General features: G+C 37.1%; 1 pseudogene; it reads right to left on the bottom strand.

Moving 5' to 3' along the window:
* Nucleotides 1-6019: 6019 nt before the first annotated feature.
* On the bottom strand, nt 6020-6168 carry LOC132534822 (U4 spliceosomal RNA; annotated as a pseudogene).
* Nucleotides 6169-7449: the final 1281 nt, after the last annotated feature.

Consider the following 7449-nt stretch of genomic DNA (forward strand, 5'->3'; position numbering starts at 1 on the left):
GATACTTGAAAAGTAACTGCATATTAGTGTTCATTACTATGCACTTGGGACCTTGTATTCTCTATGACACAAATCTAAGCCAGTCTTCTGGGAAGAGAGGTGTGTTGTGAAGAAGTGACAATACCCAGCTGACAGTCTGTGATGAACTATGTGAGATGGACGTGAAGTTTTTGTAGATGGTTCTCACTCTCCCCACGACCTACTGGTCAACCTGACAGCCAACAACAGATGCCTAAAAAGAGATCATCATAGGTCATGCTGTGTTGGCCAAGACCAGGGCAACCAGCTGTACCAAGGAGAGTAGATGCACTAACTCAGGAGTAAAATGATCTTTCTGTACATTAATTGTAACATTTTAATTGAATATATACATGCAAATGAGCTGTTTGTCTGCCCATTGGCTTTAATACCAATAGAAACTCACTGTGAATTGACATCTAAAATATCCACTTGAACCAACTCGATTATGACCTATATTTATTTCCATTTTTCAAGTTTAGCAATTTTAGTGGACTATCAGATGTTATATTAGGATGCAAGACTTATTTCCAAAAATGATTTTCTATCTTTGCTGTGTGATGAGAGTCATTTTAAAATTCGACTAAGACTTAACTCACTAGCTCTGTGCCACAAATACTGATTGTAAAATTTACGAAGTGAAACCTCCTTTGGAAAACAAGAACATGTGCAAACTACCACTCCCTTCATAGCTTGTAGCTGAGATTATCTGGTTTTTTTTCTCCTTCCTCACTTTTCCAGAATGTCCCAATCTATGAAACAGATGTCCTCTTGATTTAAAAATCAAGCAGACTACATTCATACCATGGTATTGATAAGTAAATCAAGCTTGTAAGGCTTAAATACATTTTGCCTTGTTTAAGGACAAACTCATGTCACCACTAAATACGAAGAAAATTAAATGTGATTGTCCTCTTAGGCTATTTGTCATAAGCGGGTAATGAAACGTTGCCAAGCTTGCTTCCTCAGCAAATGTGCTCACCAATGTTTTATGACACTTACTATTCCATAATCACAGTTATTGTAGGTCCCATAGCATGAGTTCATCCTATTGAGGAAACTGAAGCTTTATCAAATATTGAACCTCTCATTTTTCTTGATAACACTCAAAGGAACAACTCAGTTCTTATTCATCATTTCTCCATCTTAAAATTCTGTACATTCTCTACAAAGTGATATCTAGGGTTTTGGCAAGTAGAATCTTAATACTTTAGATATTTAGTGTGAATGTCAAAGTCTATGAGTTTCCCCAGAATAAATTTCAATTGACTGGTGTCACTTACTGGAAAGGTTAGATATGATTGAATTTATGACCATTTGCTGCTGAACTCAGCTTATAAATTGCTAATGACTCTGGCAGATGATTCAGTTTCTTGTGCCAGTGAAATATCTGAGGTTAATTAAACAGCCTCCATCACCTCGTTTCACCAAAATGCCAATGAACTGCTGAGAAGTTAAATAAATGTACTACTTGGTACCCAGTATGCCAAAGAAACCATTCTAAGTATATACTTTTCTCAGCCTATTAAAATGATCTTCTAAAGCATAGCAGATCCCTGGACTCTTAGGCAATTCTTAACCCATGGATAAATTACCTGAAATTCAATTTTTTTTCAGCATCAATAGACAGAATTCCATCAGATCAATGCAAGGGTAAATTACCTTATAATATGGTTCTTAGAAAAGTATTTTTTAGAGCTGGGGAGACAATATGATAGTTATGCAGATGATTTTCATGCTTCAGGCCCTGAGGTCTCAGGTTTAATCGCTCACATCCCCCTAAAAGGCAGAGCTGAGAAGTGCCCTGGTCTCTTTTCTATATCTCTCTCCATGGGGGATAAGTAAACTATTTAAAAAATAAAACATTAAAATATAAGTTTTAAATATGCAATAATCAACAAATACAGGATCATATATAAAAATTTCCAGGCATAAAACACATTTTTCAGTCTACATAAAATATTTTAAAATCATTTAGAATATCTGAACAATTATTTTATTTCAAAACTCACAATTCCAAAATTATACCAAACCATAGTAAATCCAGTAATAGTAATATTAATTTTTAAAAGCCCACAGTAGAGGCCAGGTGGTGGCGCATCTGGTTAAGCACACATGTTACCGTCCACACGGGTCCAGGTTCAAGCCTCTGGTCCCCACCTGCCAAGGGAAAGCTTCACAAATGGTGAAGCAGGGCTGCAGGTGTCTCTGTCTCTTTCCCTCTCTATCCCTCCTCCTCTCAATTTCTCCGTCTCTATGTAATAATAATAATAGTAAGAAGAAGAAGAAGAGCCCACAATAAAAATCCTTTAAGTCATACTTTTCAGCATGGTGCTACGTAGAAACACTTGTGAAGTGACAGCATTCAAAATCATTATGGGTATGAGATGATTTCTTGCATTACCTTTTGTGACATAATTTGCCTGACCTATATCCTCTCCTTCTTAGTTTTTACTAAAACCACTTTTCTCTCTCTCTTTCTTTCTTTCTTTTCTTTCCCTCCCTTCCTTCCTTCCTTCCTTCCTTCCTTCCTTCCTTCCTTCCTTCCTTTCTTTCTTTCCTTCTTTCTTTTATCAGCACTTGAATTCATCAAATTTGAAAACACTTACTATGGATCCTCTGCTGTATGAAGAATAGCGTAGTGGGTTAAATGCAGGTGGCACAAAGTGCAAGGACTGGAGTAAGGATCCGGGTTCGAGCACTCGGCTCCCCACCTGCAGAGCAGTCGCTTCACAGGTGGTGAAGCAGGTGTGCAGGTATCTGTCTTTCTCCCCCTCTCTCTGTCTTCCCCTCCTCTCTCCATTTCTCTCTGTTCTATCTAACAATGACATAAATAACAACAACAGTAATAATTACAACAATAAATTAAAAAAAGGGCAACAACCAAAAAGAACCACTTTTCTTAGGTGACAGACATCCTAGCTAGAGGAAAAGGTCTCTCCAAAGAGTCAGGAGTCAACATGGAAATGTGAGAAGTTATTGGGTAGTGTTTCAGGCAAAGCTCTTAAGACATTATTTGGGAGACATGTCTGCTAACCCTCATTTCTAGACTTTGTTTTTTAGGAATTCTCTAGTTCATATCTCTAATCTCCCTACAATGATAGTGGAGCAGAAAGACAGCAAAACGGTCCTGAATGGTCCTAGGGCCCTGGAGTGGCCTCTAGATTTATTTTATATATACATAAAAGACAAAACCCAAAAGTACTGCTATTTATCTCCCTTATTTAGTCATTCAGTGACTGTACTGGAAAAAAATTCATTCTTAATGCTCTTTTGAGAAAGGACAAGGAATGGATTGGGAAAAGCTGAGGAAGTTGGTTAAAATGACAACAAAAAGCTAATAAGCATGACTGTTTATGTGGAAAGGCAGTGAAATCAACTAACCAGGTTTCCAAATAGAAATGCTCATGGCTGCATAGTGGAGTATTACTCATACTAGCAAGTTGTCCTTGAGAGTAAGCATGTGTACTGTGGGATAATGTACAGTATACTATTACACATGATCCAAAGCACATTATGACACTGAGTATTCCTACGTTCTGTTTTATTTTTTTACACTTTAAGAAAGATGTGTTAATACTGAGCTATTATTGAAGTATAGGAAGGTTATAATTTGTTCTTTAAAATTTTATCTAATTGCATGGACATGCATACGTTGTTAACAGGCAAAAGAAACTCAAGTTTGATCATAAAAGTTCAAAGGATGGACTTGTTCCAAATACTGATGAAAAACATTTGCTACCAAGGAAATTCCTCTAGTCCAGTAGATAAATGGGATGAAATAACAGGGCAAGCACAGGAAAAATAGAAATCAACAGAAGCTTCCTAGATACTGATAATGTCTAATTTTTAAAATCTCTTCCTTTGCTAATTTACATTGTGGAAGTTTGGAATCCCACTTAAATTTGGTCAACTTTTAATTTTTATGCTATCTTCAATCAAACCTTACTTGAATACTTAATATTTTATTCTACCAAATAGAAATTGGTGTTGAATATGACCATGATGCCTTATATTTTATTTGCACTTATAATGGAACGTGTAATTTTTCAAAATTGAAATTACAGATAAGAGAAAATTACAGTATTGTCTCTTGTTCTGAACAGAAGAAAAATGTCTATCAGGGAAGAGTTAATTAAGATGAATTTTTGCTCCGTACCAAAAGAAATATTTATGCTTCTATTTTCTTTCTCTCTTTCTTCATTTCTTTCTTTCCTTTTTTCTTTTTGTCACTGGGGCCTTGCACATTTGTTCTGGGTCAAAATTTTCAAATATACCTACTTAAATACACACACACACACACACACACACACACACACACACACACACACACACACACACACACCACACACACACACAGATAAATAGACAGAAAGACAGAGAGATACTACAGCATCTGAATTTCTTCTGCAGGCCATGCAACTTTGCAAGTGGTGCTGGGGCTCAGATCTGGGTCACATAGATGGTAAGGCCAGCCTCCTGTGAAGTGAATTATCCTCTGCTCTCCTATTTTAATATACACTATATGTACTTTTTGAATATATATTTAATTTTTCCTTTTTATTAAGCAGCATTATTGTTTAATAAAACATTAATGCAGGAGTGTAATTCAAATAGTTTCCTGTGTACTAGTTTGTGTTAAATCTTCTATAAAATCTATAACAATAAATATTTGAAATAGTAAGTTTCTTTTTTTCTTCTTGCCAAGGGGGAATTTACTTAGGGATAACAATTATTCATACACATACATTTCCTAACTGATAATTTAAGGCAATCTCTAGTAGAATCTTGCTACTAGACTAAAAATTAATGATGCAAAGTTGTATCTAATCCTGCATTTCCAAAACTAAGGTTTTCATCACTTGGTTCAGCCTGTCTAGAATGAAGTCATGCTTATTTTGAACAAGACACAAGACAGATATAAAAATACGAGTATGTGTATCTATAACTATACATTACAGTAAGAGAAATGAAAACAAACTTGATAGTAATGATGAAACAGATAACAGAACATGGATATGCTTTAAAACCTCTTCTAGACTGTACTTTCAGGAATCGTTTATATGTTTCCTTAGGAAAGGACTCTTAGGAGGGAGGTGTAGGAGGGCGCTGGGATCTTGGTGCATGATGGTGCAAAAGATCTGGACTGGTGAGAGGATTTTGCAGACACCTGTCATGGTGAGATGAGAAATTTTACCCATATGTCAATGACTGTGCTAGAAACCATTAAGCCTCCAATAAAAGAAAGACAAAATAATCAGTTCATTAGGGAAATAAGCACAGTTATTGTCTCATGGGTACAATGCCTTATCTCCATGCAATAGATATCTATACACCACTTCCACCACCAACTTAAGATAAATATGCTTTTAAGATAGCACTCATCTGGTGACCTTCTGGAAGAGGTCGCACTCAAGCAGTTACTTGAGATTGTAAGGATCTGTTAGGCCTTGCCCTTAAAGAGGAAAGGCAGAGCTTGCTCACATTGCAAAGGCAAGGCCTGAGTGCTTGGGCTTAGTCCCTGGGAAAGTAAGCACAGGAAGTTAAAAGCAGGTAGGAAAGGAGAGGCCACACCTTGCAGAACCTTGCAAGTTTTTAAGGATGTTAGGAATTCATTCAAAGTGCATTAGGATGACTGCAGATTTTTTTATATAGTATCCTTTTAAAAATTTTATCTTTATTTATTTATTTATTGGATAAAGACAGCCAGTAATCAGGGAAGGGAATGACAGAGAGGGAGACAGAGAGACACTTGCAGCCCTGCTTCAACACTCATGAAGCTTTCCCCCTACAGGTGGGGACTGGGGGCTCAAACTCGGGTCCTTGTGCATTGGAACATGTGCACTCCACCAGGTGCACCACCACCTGGCCCCAGATTTTTTTCTATAGCAATGTTTATTATTCCTATGACTATGCAGGTTCAGAACTCAAAACAGTACCTCTGAGAAATTTTTTGACAACCAGCAAAGTGTTTAACTATCTTTAAACCCTAAAGGCCCACTCTCCATAGAGACTGTCAAAAATTGCCAGTGTGACTATATTTTAAGATGTCATGGTGGCGGGTGGGGGGGGTTGGGAGAAGTTTTCAATTAGCAATAATCACGCCTCGAATAGATCTCATTGGCTACAATACTGCCACCGTGCAAAGCTCTGTTGGCAGATTTGTAAGCAGGTAAATAGCACGTAGTTCAGTCTTGCGGTCTTGTGGAAAGGTACTTAAAAGGCTGCTCTTAACTGTACTTGCTTCTAGACTAGATCATAGGTGAACGAGGGGAGAACCCGGAGGTGGGGAAGGGAGATACTGCCTACTCTGAGAAACAGCTGATCATTAATTTGGATAAATGTGGTATGTGTGGAGCTGGACAAAGACAAATATATTCAAGAAGCATTTGGAGGGCAGACTACTTCATGACAGGTACGTTATGGAAAGTGACAGAGAGGAATCAAAGTCAACGCTACTTATCAGCGACGGATAGATTCAGGATCATGGTAGTTGAAGTGTATGTTCATCTTCTCAGTTTATGAGGCATTTATGGAGATTATAAAATTGGTTATGGGTATTAGGCAAATGGCAAGGGGAAAAATTAGAACTGAAGATGAAAATGTAGAAGTCATAAGTACATCAGTGTTTCAGCCTTGACAGACAAAAAAAACTAGTGTGAGACCCTCTTCATCAGCCCCATATACGTACTGAAAATAAATGAATGAAGGGCAGTAACTTAAACATAATTAAATTAACTAGATATCATCATAATAGAAACATATTTTTAACTTGGAATGTTTAATAAATAATTTTTGAATGTAGAAAAATCTAAAAGTATTTCAAATGTCTCAGAAACTCTTTTTTCTTGCCTCCAGGGTTACTGCTAGGACTTGGGCCTGCACTACAAATCCACTGTTGCCAGAGGCCATTTTTTCCATTTTTGTTGCCCTTGCTGTTACTATTGTTGTTGGGTAGGACAGAGAGAAATTGAGAGAGATGGGGAAGACAGAGTGGGGGAAAGAAAAAGATAGACACTTGCAGACCTGCTTCACCACTTGTGAAGCAACCTCCTTGCAGGTGGGGAGTCAGGAACTGGAACCAGAACCTTGCATCAGTCCTTGTGCTTTGTGCCATGTGCTTAACCTGCTGCACTACCATTCAGACCCCTGGAAACTTAATTTTTAAAAGTAAACTCCATGTCAAATGCACAAGGGGTTTTTGTGACATAAATTTAATTTTTTTGTTTTTGTGACATAATTTTGTTTTTGTGACATAAATTTAATTAACTATATTCTACCCTCCTGAATGAACTGACCCAACCATAGTCCTGTCCAGTTACAGCCAGTCAATCTGAAAACAAAAGCTTAGAACTTCACATCCTTATTAAGGTATTTTTATTAAACTATGAAACATTACTTTTCTTCGATCAAAACAACTCTTGGTGATAT

The sequence above is a fragment of the Erinaceus europaeus genome, chromosome 19 (genome assembly GCF_950295315.1).
Source record: "Erinaceus europaeus chromosome 19, mEriEur2.1, whole genome shotgun sequence".
NCBI classification, from domain to species: Eukaryota; Metazoa; Chordata; class Mammalia; order Eulipotyphla; family Erinaceidae; genus Erinaceus; species Erinaceus europaeus.